General features: G+C 56.2%; 1 long non-coding RNA gene across 1 annotated transcript; it reads right to left on the bottom strand.

The window, feature by feature from the left end:
• Positions 1-1,005: 1,005 nt before the first annotated feature.
• On the bottom strand, positions 1,006-3,551 carry LOC138062639 (uncharacterized). Its single transcript, XR_011136561.1, has 3 exons — positions 3,442-3,551; positions 2,273-2,382; positions 1,006-1,675 (listed from the first exon to the last, which is right to left on the bottom strand). It is a non-coding gene; the product is annotated as an uncharacterized lncRNA (long non-coding RNA).
• Positions 3,552-14,544: the final 10,993 nt, after the last annotated feature.

Here is a 14,544-nt window from a genome sequence, read left to right as displayed (position 1 = left end):
TACGTTCCTTTTGGTGGGAGACCGGAGAAACAGCCTTCCTGCCCAGGCGGCATGGCCTGCCCACACATCCCCGCTCCTGCCCGCTTTGGATTCCTGTGCCCCTGGGCCCTCCCCATGTTCTCCTGTGCCTCTTGCACCTTTCCTGGGGCTCTGCCCTCGGGGGCACTGCAGGCACACCGTCCCCAGTGCTCTCGGTCATGTGAGCCCAGGCCCCACAGGACGGCACTCCAGGCCTTTGGGAGGGGACCACTCCTGCACGCGACCCTCTCCCACAGCTCCTAACACCACCTGCTCCCCCAGCAGCTCTCCAAGCTGGGCAGCATGGCAGCTCCCAGGGCCCTTCTGCTGGGCGAGCCCTTGCCACAAGGGCTGAGGCTGCAGCCCCTTTCTTGGAGAACTGGCGCTCCCCCTCCCCCAACAAGAAGCACAAGGGGTGGCACACCCCACATCCAGGGAAGAGGTGCTGGGCCACAGCAGGCCGGAAAGGGCTCAACCTGGCCAGCACCACCACTCCCTTCTGGGAGGTGTCCGCATGCAGAAATAGGTCCCAGCCACCCTTCCTCTCAACAGCCACGGCTATGGTCTCATAGTGAGCACAGCGCAGCAGACTTTTCATGGCCTGCACGGCGCACCTGCATGCACAGCAAAGCCCAGGTCATACTGGCAGCCTGGCCCTGCCTCCAGGTGCAGCGCAGAGACAGGGCCACCGGGATCGAGCACCTGACGTGGCTGGTGGGACGGGACTCATCCCCTTGGCATTCCCTCAAAAACATATTTGCTTCCTGGTGGCTGAACTCTGCTGTGAAGACCATCTGCAAGAGCAGCGCCAGGAAGAGCTGGGGGAAAAACGCCTTCACCGTCTCTGGGCAGACGGGCTCCCGGACGATCTCACACAGTGCCCTCGTTGCCTGCAGAAAACACCCAGACACACCTCGCACTCCCGAGCAGCCCCTGGCATGCTTCCACAGCCCTCCAGGTGGGAGGCTCGGGCACAGCCTTGGAGCATGGGAAATGCAGATGGAGGCCTCAGCCTGGCTGCCTGACCAGGGCCAGCACCCGCAGGCTCTTTGGCCTCAGCTCCTGGTTGTACACAGTGAGCCTTCCTGCCTCAGCATGACCATCACCTCGGCAGGCTTCGTGTAGCGTGCACGCTCTGCCAGGCTCCCTGTCCCAGGCCGTGCTGCCTGCCCAGGTTTTGCAGGAGCCCTACTCCTGCCCCTCACCTTGCCCCGAACCTTACCCTGGCTTTCCAGCCTGCTGAGCGAGGTCGGCGGATGCAGGGACAGGGTATGCAGGATGGACATTTCCTGGGCATGGCCAGCCTGGCTGTTTGTGTGCAGAGAGGCCAGGCAGCACTTGGCAGCCCTGTGCGCTGGCGCAGTCGGAGGCCTGGCACTGGGCATGTTGTATCCATGGGCCCAGGAGAGGTCCCTGCTTGGGGACACTCCGGCAGGGGAGAGGGCGAGAGGGGGCCTAGAGAGGCAGGCACCAGCCTGGGGGCACGGGAGGCCTCGTCCCCTGACTCATGGCCAGCGGAAGGATGCAGTTGTTGTCCCTGTTGGAGCTGGACTGCTTGTGCAGTGGCCACTCCTCCAGCAAGCTCAGCAGCTCCCGCAGCATGTCCAGCGCAAGCATCGGCTTATCCATCAGCACCTTCCACATGCTCACGGCAGTGCTGCAGGCCAAGAGCGCTCTGTCAGTGGTGCCTCCTTGGCCGCAGCACCGTAGCCTGGGCCAGCCCTGGAGGTCCCCAGCTGTGTGCCAGCCCTGCCCCTGCCCACCCCCTCCTCGCTGAGAGCCCCAAGAGGGTCCTGTCCAGGCAGGCACGACGTGACCAAGCTGAAGCCCCTTGCACCATGGCCCAGGAGAGCCAGGAGCAGGTGCTGTGCTGGGTAGCAGCACCATGGGGCATGTGGCCAGAGGGCCAGCAGGGCAAGGCAGGATGCTTGGGAGCAGGCTCACAGTGCACTGGCTCTGCAGGCAACCCTAGCTTGCTGGTGGCCAGCAGGCTGCAGCTGCTGCTGGGACTCTTGGAGCCAAGCCTCTGGCTAGTCCCCGCTCAGCGACAGTGGGAGACACAGCAGTGAGAGCGGGGCTGCTACCAGGCAGCAACCAGTACTCTAGGTGCCACTCAGAGCTGCTTCCTTCTCCACCACCACCTCCGTACCAACCCCAAGGCCCCCTCAGCCCCACTCATTAGGCATCCCTTTGCTCATCCACGTCTCCTCAGGACCCCATGGCCAACAGTCCCAGCAAGGGAAGTGCTCCTCACCCTCACGATCACGCTGATGTTGCTCGTCCACAAAAGGCAGAGCTCATTGTCGGCTTCCCTCTCCTTCTGGGGCTCCACATACTCTGGATCATCCTGCAACATCGCCCGGCCTGAACAGCAGCAGAAAGACACAGTGGTCAGGAGGAGTCATGGAGAGCTGCAGGTGGCAGACTCATGGCGTCAGAGAGCAACCAGCCTGGCAGAGACAAAGGGCATGCCAGGAATGTATGGGGAGCAAGATTCCCAGGGAGGGTCGGGGCCTATTCCAGGGCAGAGAAGGGCAGTTGCTTCAAAGGGTACTAAAAGCCCCACGGATTTGATTGGACTTTCCAGTGGGAAGCCCGACACAAGCCGTAGCCTCTGAGCAGGGGCTGCTGAGCATTTTCCAGGCCAGTGGTATCCAGGACAGGTACTAACAGCCTGCTCCCCTGCTCCTACATCAGCCGTGCCTCCTGCTCCTTTGCCTCACTGAGCAGAGGGGCCAAGGCAGTGCGATGCCTTCCCCGGCCTTGCCAGCATGGCCGCGTGCAGAAGCACACAGCCCAGCACTGCTTCTCTTACGTCTTCGCTGCACAATGAATCTGAAGAGGCAATGGAGAGCATCCAAGGCCCCACACTTGGTCTCCGCGTCCTCGTACGCACAGCAAAGGATGAGGCAGCCCACCAGCTGTCCCAGCATTGGCATGGGACAGCAGTGCCTTCCCATAGCAGGCAGGGCTCTCATCCACTCCTCCAAAGGGGTGCCACATCGGCGGAAGGCGGGTGGGACAGGTAGAAGGGCTGACGGGAGGCAGTCACCACCAAAGCCCTGAAGCCAAGACTCTGCCCAGGCATGGATCCCAGGGGAGCCAAAGCTCTCGATGGCCCTGCAGGCCTTGCCTGCCAAAGCAGCAGCCCAGCACAGGCAGCACTGCCAGGCTGCGGCTCACATCATGCTCCGTGCGCACTGCTCCCCTGCACAGGGCTGGGGGCACAGCTGGCTCCTGCGACAAAGGGACTGCAGAGAAAAGCCCATGGAGAGAGCGCCAAAGAGCTTTGCTTCAGGGCAGAGCCTTGCTCACTGCCTTAACCTGTGCCCACGCTTCCCTCCGAGGGACCCCTGAGCTGCACGGTGCTCTGGGCTGCTGCAAAGGGCCAAAGCGGGGGCTGCACGGTGCTTGGCTCCTTACCTCCAGCGAGGAAGAGTTGGCCAGCAACTTGCTCAGCCTCCCAATCCTCCCCACGGCCCTCTCACGCACAGCTGCTCTCTCCGTCTTGCTGAAGGGCAGCAGCATCTGCAAGGAGAAAGGCTACTGCTCTGCCCGGGGAGCTGACGTCCACTCCAGCAGAAGCAGCTCTGCTAAGCGCCTGCCTGCAGTGATACAGTGCACCAAGGCTTCCTCGGAGCTACAGCCAAGCCTGGAATGGCCTTCCTGCCCCTACAGGCCCCAGCCTGCAAGGCCCACCTTGCCCTCAGGCAGCCAGCCACACCTAAACCCCCTCCCAGCCTCTGCTCCTGTGCCTGCACATGGCCCCGGGTGCCCTCTTCAGGATGGCAGGGCTTTCAGGCCACACCTTCCCTAGGGGTCTGCAGTGGGCAGCCTGGCCTCCGACCTCCTGGCATGGCAGAAGAACCAAGCTTCCAGGCTCGACTCCCCTTGCAGGACACGCAGCTCCCAGTGGGTCTCTGCCCCATTCCGATCTGGCAAGGAAAGCACAAGGCACGGGGAGGCAGGGGGGCAGCAGCACCAGCTGCCATCTGTGCGGTGCCTAGAGAAGAAGGGTGACAGTCCTCGCACTGCTCTGGTGCAAGGAGAGCTTTGGGGGCAGAGGTGGCCCAGGAGTGTTCATGGAGGAAAGAGCCTGCAGCGTGCTGCCTGTACATGGCACTCGGGTGGGGAATGTCCACTCGAGGGTGTCACTTCCCTCTGCTGAGGAACAGGCCCAATGCAGACCACTCTTTGCAAATGCCACACCTGCAAGATCTTCTGCAGCTCCAGGAGGCTGGAAGTGGCCGACTTGAGCACCAGCACCTCCAACATGCTATCCATGGCATCGAGGGTCCATGGCAAGGAGGACAGGGGGTTGTGGCATTCCTTCCCCACTGCCTCTGACCCACAGCAGACTCAGTTGGACCCCTGCTGCCCAGGGAGGACACCCGCTGCCCTGCACGGGCCAAGCAGAGGCCTCAGGGCAGGAGACCTGCTGTGCACGGACCAGCCCCTGGGCACTGCCCATGGCCCAGCCCCGCGGAAGGGCATGAAGGCAGGAGGGTGGGAAAACAAGTCTGAGATCCTGCCCAGCCTTGGATCTATCTGGCAGTCGCCTCTCAGCACAGCGGAGCCAGGGGCAAGCCCAGAGGGGCTGGCGGGCTCCCTGTAGCTCACCCAGCGCCTACCTTGGAGTAGAGGGACATGTCCACGGTCTCCATGTCTTCTCTTGGAGGAAGCAAGAAGACACTCTTGAAGCAGGCATGGAGGAGGCTGCTCTTTTTGCCCTCCCCAACCGGCTCCACTGCACTGCAAAGAGAAAGAGAGAGAGACAGCAATGCCTCTTGGACACTGGTGCTGGGAGCGGTGCCTGGATTACCTGGGGCCCTCTGCCCTGCTGACAAGCCTGGGCCAGGGGAGAGCAGAAGCGCAGCAGACAGCACCGCCAGCCTCCTCCCACCATGGTGCACACCTCCCGGCCAGGGACGGTGCCATCAGGCACATGCTGTGCACAGGTCCTGGCCAAACCAGGGGCTCTGCTAGGTACCTCACTGCCGTGATAGCAAGCCTGGCTTGCTGACGCACGGCTGTGCCCAGGAGCTCCAAGGGCTCCTCTTCCAGCAGCACCTGCAGAGCACAACCCGCATTCAGCGCGGCAACTGCCACCACCCAGCACCAGCAGACCCAGGGCCCAGCTGGCCTCGCCCCTGTCCTCACACCCGCTGCCTCTCCCCTCACCTCGATATGCTCGGCCAGCTCCTGTCGGCAGCAGAACACCTCCAGGCCCAGGACAAGGTCTTGGCGCTGCTGCCTCCGCAGAGGCTGCCGATGGACGCTAGAAACTTCAGCTTCTGCGCCTCTTGCTGACAGACGGGGAAGAGAGACGTGGGGGGTGCGAGAGGGGACAGGGAAGGCCAGCAGGACCATTTCCTGCGCTCAGGGGGAATTTCCTGCCTCGCCATTTTGGGCCAGGGCAGCACCAAACTCCTGGGCCGGGGCCGGGGGCGGAGGGGCGGGGCCATGGCAGGGACGGGGCGGCTGCTGGGGCGCGGCCGTGGCGCAGGGACAGCCCGCCGGGCGGCCATTGGGCGGCCTGCGTGTCGCTCAGGGCTCACCCCGCCCCTCCCGGGCACCCATTCGCTCGCTGCCTCCCCTCGCTCCCCGATTGGCCGGGCAGGGGGCGGGCTCTCCAGCCGGCCGCCCGCGGCAGCTGCTGGCGCCAAGCAGAAGCTGAGGCTCGGCTCTGTGGAGAAAAGGAGGCTGCAGAGAGCCGCTCGCTCTGCCCGCAGCCCCACTGCCTCCGCGCAGCGTCATCCCGCCCGGCACCTGGCCCCTTCTCTGCACGGCACAGATTATTGGCCTTGCCAGTTCTGCTGGCACCCGGGGCCATGGCAGGGCTCCCAAGTGGGCAGAAAACCACAGGGACGTCGGTCAAAGAGCTGGTGAGCAGCCTGCACTGGTTCAGGCTGGAGCACGTTATACAGCGTAGAAATTACGCCCTCCACTCCTACAAGTAGGAGGATGTTGGCCCGTTCAGCTGGCACGGTTGGAGCTGGAGAATGATGCCTGCCCGTTGCCTAAAAGAACTTGTTGTAAAACCTAAAACCTTTTCCCTGTGTTTCACGAAAGCCAAACAGCTAACCTCGTGTGAACTCAAGGAGCAATTTCTCTGGGATGACTGCATGAAAACTGAGGGGTTTTTTCTTTTTTAGGAGAAAAAGCACTCTTTCTTTTCCAAACCCTTGAGTCTGTGTTCTTTGACCTTCATATGTGAGTCTATTTCAGCCTAGCAGGCTCTTTTCACACCTGTAGGTGTTGATGTTGACAAAGGCACCGATGTGCTTTCTAGTGTGGCATGCTAGCACCTATCCCAAGAAGTGGAACTCTCTCTGCTTATTGCGTTGTGGCCAAGCAATACATCCCCACAATGGAAGAAGGTGGAGGGCAGAAGCCTGGCTGTGACTGACCACAGGTGTTGCCAAGAAAGCTGGATGAATCTCAGCACAAAGGGAGCCACAGGCTGGCCTTTGTTTTAAGGCATCCTCTGGACTCCTGCAAACCCCTGAAGGCTGGAAATCCATCCTTCCAGGAGCAGAAACGATGAGCAGTAGAGGGAATGTGCTGCGCAGGTGAGCTGCAGCTGGTGCAGCAAGCACTGCTGGTTTGAAGCGGTGGCTTGCTCCTTTGCCCTTTCCCACAGAAATGCAATCTGATAATGGATGACATTTGTAAGAACAAAGAACTGCAAAGGTGGAGTTCTTCCCATGGAGTCCAGTGGCCTTTCCACCTACCGTGTCGAGCTCAATGCAATGGGGGAGGAGAAAGATGGCATGGATGAGAGAAAGAACAGCAATGCAAGAGTGACTCTTCTCTCTTCGAGTACTTCTAAGTGGGGATTGCATTGGTGGGAAGTCTGAAGTTGGCTAAATAAGGACAGGCAACCTTCTTGGCTCATTGGGAAGTGTTAGAGAAGGACATTGTATCTGACTGAGCTTCAGCTTAGTCTCAGTGCCTAAAGTAGATGAAGGCTGCGGGCCTCAAGGCCGACCTCTATGAACTCGAGAAACATTGCTGGCAATGTCCCTGCAAAACCAGTTAAGCCCAGCTACTAAGGCTGCAAACCCAGCTAATGAGGATATAAAATAGGATGCAGGAGACAAGAAGGGATGCACGTGCGTTGTGGTTGACCTTGGAGGCAATAAGGGACTATGCAAGAGAAGGACACGGCAACCAGCGTGGGATGTAGGCCAGGAGCTGTCAGGAGGAGAGAGCCACCAATCAGAAGGGGAGTGACCACCGACTCAGTAAAGAAGACTGGAGGAGACCTTCAGTGGCAGGCAGGGAAATAAGACTGTAAAGGGTCAAATTACCCCAGAATGTCTTTGTCCAGGGTCTCTCTGTGGAGGCAGCCAGCTGGAGCTGTTGTTTTGCTGTACTGTCATTCAAAGAAATAATTAATTTTGCTGCTTTATGTACGTGAAACTCTGCCCCTCGGAAACCTCGGGTGGGGCCATTACTACAAGAGGAAGTCCCCTAGATGAGGGGTTTGTGTCAGTAGCTGCACGAATTCCTTTGAAAACCCTGTCAAAGTCCTGGAGAACCACAGAATCACAGGACGGTTGAGGTTGGAGGGGACCTCTGGAGATCATCTAGTCCAACCCCCCTGCTCAAGCAGGGTCCTCTAGAGCCCATTGCCCAGGATCGCGTCCAGATGGCTTTTGAAAATCTCCAGGGAAGGAGACTCCACTGCCTCTCTGGGCAAGCTGTGCCAGTGCTCAGTCCAGAAGTTTTTCCTCCTGTGCACATGGAACTTCCTGTGGTTCAGTTTGTGCCCGTTGCCTCTTGTCCTGTCGCTGGGCACCACGGTGAAGAGTCTGGCCCCATCCCCTCGACACCCTCCCTTCAGAGACTTGAACACACTGATGAGATCCCTTCTCAGTCTTCTCTTCTCCAGGCTCTACAGGCCCAGCTCTCTCAGCCTTTCTTCACAGGAGAGATGCTCCGGGTGGCCCCTCAACCTCTTTGTAGCCCTCCGCTGGACTCTCTCCAGTAGGGCCATGTCTCTCTTGTACTCTCTTTCCAGCAGGTCAACCCCCAGCCTGTCCTGGTGCATGGAGTTCTTCCTCCCTAGGTGCAGGACCCCGCACTTGCCTTTGTTGAACCTCAGGAGGTTCCTCTCTGCCCATGAAGTTGTGATTGAACAAGGTTGTGGCTCTTTTTCTGGATGGTGGATGGTGGGATGGCAGCAGGACAAGGAGTCATGAAGGGAGGAAGGAGCATTCCATTAACTTCTGCACCTGGGTTAGGTTCTCGGGAGTGTTATTATTGTGGGAAGTGAGGACATATGCAGCGTGAGTGCCCAAGCTGTGCACGAATTCAGCCACAGTCAGGGGTGAATCCTCCTTCGGGAGAAAATCAAGATGTCGGCCGAACTGATCAATGACTCGTTGAGGAGGAGTACAATTGTATTAAATGTGTATGTATGTTTTTGGATGCAATCCCTTTGGCTAGTCAGGGCTGCATAACCAGGAAAGTTGCTGGAAAGCAAGTAACCTTTCTAGTGGCTGCAGGGGCTACTTTGTCTCTTTTGAATTATACAGATAAAAGGTCCCCCTCCAGCTGTAAAACAATATGCTGTCCTGCATGAGGTAGAGTAAAATATTCCAAAACAGAGGGATACCTATTTAGAACAGGGGATTTTGAAGCCCTGCATTTCTCCTTTTAATACACCCATTTTACCAGTACACGTAAACATCGCCTGGACAGTGAGGGAGATCCTGAGTATCGATTTGTACAGGCTGTACATGCTATTAATCACTATGTTGTCAGTTTTAACTCCAATTCCTGTATGGGCTAAGGGGTTTACAGTAATAGATTTAAGTTCCACTTTCTTTAGTATACCTGCAGGAGAAGAGAGTCAACTTTTGTTTGCATTTCCCTGGAAAGGACAACAACCGACCTGGACGCGACTTGCACAAGGATCCACTGGCTCACCAACTAGTTTTGCTCGGTTGCTGCAGAAAGGCTTACGTACCGTTGTTTTATGCTCTGATGTGGGGATTGAAGACACGAACCTTGTGTGTAGTGAAGCAAGATTGTATATTTTATAGTCCATCCTCTCTTATATACCTTAATGGGTGAGAACATACACCTTATCATGTGAGAATATCGCGGTAGTTACTGTGAGAACATACACCTTATCATGTGAGAATACCGTTGTGTTTCCAGATTAAAGTTACTTGTTATTTTGCTGCATTGCTACAAGCGGCGCTCTGCATCGAGAGTCTCTTCTCTCTCTGCCGTCCTTGCCCAGCTCAGGTGCCCCCGTCCGTCTTGGCACTGCCTCAAGTCTTCGGTGCACTTTCCCAGGGCTTGTGGCACTGAGAAAATACTTTGCTGCTGCTCCCAGTCGTCTTCTGGTACACATCGCCCCCGACACTCGGATTCCATGCTAATACAGGATGTAGACGATTTATTGCTTGCTAGGAGAACAAAAACTGCTTGTACCTCACATGCAATAATTTTGTGTACAGCCTTAGCTGAAAAGAGACATCGTGCATCCCCACCTAAGCGCCAGTTCTGTCAAGAAAGAGGAAAATATTTAGGATTCATTCTAACGGAAGGAAAAAGATCTATTGATCCTGAACACATGAAAGCAATTGAAGATTTACCTCGACCTCTGATGAAAAAGCAGATTAGGGTTTTTTAGGGGCAGTAGGCTTCTGTAGGCCATGGATTGCTGGCTTGGGGACTTAGTTAACCCATTAGTGGAAGCAGCTGAAGAGGAAGCAGTAGAAGCTATAAAGTGGACAGCCAGAGAGATTTGGCATTTAACAAAATTAAGGAGGCATTCGGTGAATCCCTGGCTTTAGGGCTCCCCCATTATAAAAAACCTTTCCAGCTGTACATTCATGAACAACAAGGGCTTGCCAGTGGAGTGCTGGCTCAAATGCTAGGTCCTCAACCCAGACCAGTCACGTATTCTTCAGTACAGTTGGATGCTGTCCTTCTGGGGACTCCTGGATGTATGCGTGCGGTGGCTGCTGCAGGAATCATTGTTGGGAAATGCCGAACCATAGTTCTGGGACTATAGCAGATAAATTGGGTGCATCCACAGCAGATTTGTATAAGTTGCAACATCCGTTGCGGTCCTCTGTGACGGCATTAGGGAAAAGACAATGGCTAATATCAGACGTGTTTCCTCGGTGGGAGGAGATGAATGAGCAAGACCACCGATTAATAGTAGACCCTTTAGGGGTATGTGAAGGAATACATGCCCTTAGTTGCATTCAAGCCCAACTTTGGCTACAAACAGTAGCTGCATCCCTCACAAGGGAAGGAGAGAATGGTATGCTTCCTGCAGAAATCTGAAACTTGATATGGGAAAAGAGTACTGTATTTGAAGGGAAATATCCAGCTTGGTGGCAAATGCTTAATTTTCCCATTCAATAAGGAGCAAAAAGTGATAACTGCTCTCGTTCTCACTATTCAAGAAGCACAGGTCTCTACAATCTCTCCTAGTGTGCCTCTAGGCCGGGTCCATGGGGATGTTACATTACGTCCTTTGGAACACAGGGGATGGGCACAGCACATTCGTGATAAGTGGAACACTATAGATTTAGCCACCTGGATGGGTTGGGATCAATTAGGATTTGTACGTGAAGGTAATGGCCTACAAACTCAAGACATTTGTTTAGCCACGGAACACAGTGTTTGTCATGTTGGGGTGCAGACCCAAAGTGCAAATGAGAAGGCAACTTTGGTCTCTCCTGGAAAGGGTTGTCTATGTTTGCGCAGTCAGGGCAGCACTGTTGTAATTGATGGTGCAATGTTGTATCACAATAATAGTTTAAATTTGTGCATGTGTAACTGTACAATGATGAAGGGATGTGGCTACAATTATACAAGCCCCGTAACAACTCACCAGTTACTCCAGGGGGATTATTCATGGATTCAAGAATTATCACCAGTACCTACTGGAATGCATCTCAGGTCAGTGAAGGAATGATTACACCATGAGCCGTTGCGGACATTACTCCAAAAGGTCAAAGAAACAGGGAAAAGTACCCTGATGACTGCAGAGCATGATACACAACAGAGTCAAGCGATACTTGAAAGAACCAAAAAGAGACGCGGAGCATAAATGGTGGGAAACTTTGTTTGGGTGGTCTCCCACCACTTCTGGCTTGTATGATTGTTTGCTGCATGCTGTAGGGATTCTGTTCTGTGTGATCATTGTGTGCTTTGCGCTCTCCTTGGGACTGTGTATAAAATTGTGGAGGCTGGCTGCTTGTCTTGAAAAATGGCACGTGATGGGATAGCTCACAGCACCGGAACCCTGCAATAATGGGATATAGGCTCTTCAGGAATGCTCAGCACGACCTACAAGAGCACAGGACATGTCGTTCAGGCTTCTCCCTGCTGGTCAGCCCTGATGTTCCAAAACAAAACCAAAAGTCAAGAGGAACGTGCCGTAGCTCAATTTGTTTTGTCAAAAGTTGAAACTACAAACTGACAACAGCAAGATGGTGGTGAGGTGGCCAAGAGGTTACAGGGATTCAGTGCTAATCTATTCTGCACCCTGCACACAGCCTCCAACCCCATCCTCCTCAAAGACACTCCTGTTTCTGGCTCAAGACCCACCTGGAAGGAGTGTGTTGGGGCAGTGAGAGTCCTGCAGTTCCTGTCCCTACAGGCAAGCCTTTTCAAGCTCCTTCTCAAAGCTGGCAGCAGCTTCCTCTCCGAGTCAGTCACAACAAAAGCCCAACTTCCCTGGAGGCACATCTCTGGGGAGTGAGCTCTGGCACAGCAGATCTGCTGGTGGCTGGGACATGCATGTCGCTGTGGGATGTCCTTTCTGGAGCATGTGGGATGGCGACAGAAGCTGGAGACCAGCATGGGGGATGCGCGCGTGTCCTGTTGCCACTGAGCTGAGCTGAGTTGTGCCATCTCCTTCCCTGATGGGAAGGACAGAAGAGGGAAGAGTGTGTGTCAGCGCTGGGTGGGCGTGTCCGTACATCTCGTTACTGAACGGGGAGAAGGGAGGGTGCAGTGGCATGGGGCAGTGAAAGAGGCTGGCTGAGCCCCCTGCTCCAGCACCTGGGTGGCGACATGAGAGCTATTCAGACATCTGCCTGATGCTCAGACAGCTCTGCCAGAGACCCCCCCGCCATGGTAAGGTCAGTCCTTCATCCACCCTGAGCGCAACCTCGGGGGAGAGGACAGTGCTCTCAGTCCAGGCTGTGCTCGAGCCTTGGCCTGACTTGTTGGCTGGAGACAGGCTGAGACTAGAGACAGAGTGGGATGTCCTGGGTCACAGTCGCAGCTGAGCTGCTGACGGGAGAGCAGGGTTCGGCAGCAGCAAGAGCTGGCAAGAGGGGCAAGAGGCCCGAAACCACTCGTGGGGTTGCAGGAGCAGGCCTTCCCCTTCTGTGCAGGGGCGGAGGGCTGCAAGGTGCTGCAGCTGGGCTGGCCGGGACAGTCTGGTGAGCGAGTAGGTTTGGTAAGGGAAGTGGGGAGGACTGAGACATTTGTGCTGTGAGCTGGTACCGAGGGACTAGGGAACACAAAAGCAAAGTCTGTTTGCAGTCTTCAGCATGATGTTCAGCACACACTGAGACACAGGAAGTTCCATCTGAAGAGAAGGCAAAAGTTCTGGACTGTGAGGGTGACCGAGCACTGGCAGAGGTTGCCCAGAGAGGCTGTGGAGTCTCCCCCCTTGGAGAGATTCAAAAGCCGTCTGGGTGGGGTGCTGGGCTGCAAGCTTTAGGGGACGCTACTAGAGGAGGCCCCAGGTGGGGCTGGCCAGGGACATAAAGGCCTGTTAGTGCCCTCAGGGCCCTGACAAACTCGGGGGTCATCCGGATCACAGCAACTCCATAGGTCATCAGCAACCAGGCAGCTGGGCAGGCATTGTGATGTCCTCAAGGGCATCAGAACATTGCCCCAGCCAAGGTGACAGATTTGGGGCAGAGGAGAGGGAGGACAGGAGAGAGGACATGGCTGGTGCCTTGACGGTGAGGTCACTCCTGTCTCAGCCATGTGATAAGGCAGCAGCAGGCAGGCAGCAGGGCAGCTGTTGGGAGGTCACCCAAGGCATCCGAGAGCTGGCCTGGTTGGATCAAAGAGCCCTGACCCCATCCTCCATCACTGCTGCCGGTTCTTCTCCTCCTTGAACCCTTTCCCTAAGCACAGAGGCCCAGAGACCTTTTGGGGAAGACTGAGGCAAAGGTGGCACACAGTAGCTCCGCCTCATTGCTTTGCTCTCCTTAATTCAGCCACCCTATTCAGCAAGGTACCAGTATTTTCCAGTTCAGCCTGCACATTTAGCAGAGGAAGCTCTTGTCGTCGACGTCCCTCGCAAGCCTCAACTCCAGCTGAGCTTTGGCCTTCTTGACACCATCCCTACACACCCGGGGCTTATTTCTGTATTCCTCTGCTCCTTGCTTCCACCTCCTCTCTGCTCCCTTTTTTGCACTGCAGTTCCATCATGAGTTCCCGGCTCAGCCAAGTCAGTCGCCTGACACCTCTGTTTGTTTGCCTGCCTATCAAGGTGCAGCCTTCTTGTGCTTGGAGGGTGCCGCCCTTACACACCTGCCAGGTTTCTTAAGCTCCTTTGCCCCTCAGGCCTGCTTCTATGGGACACCCCAATCAGTTCCCTGACAAGGGTGAAGTCTGCTCGCATCAAGCCCACGCTCTGCACTCTGCTGCTCTCCTTCCTTGCTCCCCTCAGGCTCTTGAACTCCATTATTTCATGGGGGCTACAACCAAGGCAGCCACGCACTGTCATGGCCACTCCCTACTGGTCTTCAGCTTCCATTGCTAGTCCTTGCGATCCACAGTATTCCCTTCACACCCCCAAAAGCCAAGTACTCAGTGCAACAAACCTGCACACGAGAGTTGAGGTCCCTTCTTGCAGCCAGGCCTGGCAGCAGGAGAGGGAGGCCCTGGCTCCACCCCCTTCTGCCTCAGGAGGGCTACACCAGCTCTTCCCACCTCCCTGGAGTGTCCCCTTGTCACCAGGGGGTGTGCTGCCAGGCAGGGGCTGACTCCACTCCTCTGACTGGCTCCTGCAAAGAGTAGGAGGTCCCTGAGCCATCAGGACCACAGCTGCCGACAAATAGTTATGGCATGACCTTGGGAGAGAGCTGCCCTGGCAGCAGGCACTGACACTCAACCCCTGACTGCTGAGCTCTTGTTTTGGGGCCCCTCTGGACATTCACATGCTGCAAAAGGCAGAGTTCACACCAGGCCAAGGAAATAGCCACAGCCCCTTGGAGCTCTGGTTTAATGCACAGGAAGACAATTCTGTGAGGGCCGGGATGGCTGGCACTCACTGGTACCTCTGCTGTTGGCTTGGCAGGTGGCTCTTCTCTCCAGAGCTAAGGAGCAAGAAAGGAAGAGGCTCAGTGGGATGCACAGGCAGAAAGGCAGAGAAACACTGCAGGCTATGTCAGGCCATATATTTGTGGCTGTGCGTCTGATGGCATTTCCATACTCACTGGGCTGTGATACAGGCCCCTGGCTCTACCCAAAGTCCTTGGAGCAGTTGGTCAGGCTGAGGCTGAGCCTGGTGGGGCCAAG

This window comes from Struthio camelus, chromosome 28 (assembly GCF_040807025.1).
Source record: "Struthio camelus isolate bStrCam1 chromosome 28, bStrCam1.hap1, whole genome shotgun sequence".
NCBI classification, from domain to species: Eukaryota; Metazoa; Chordata; class Aves; order Struthioniformes; family Struthionidae; genus Struthio; species Struthio camelus.
The sequence above is the reverse complement of the archived record's forward strand: the minus strand, read 5'-3'. Positions and strand labels throughout refer to the sequence as shown.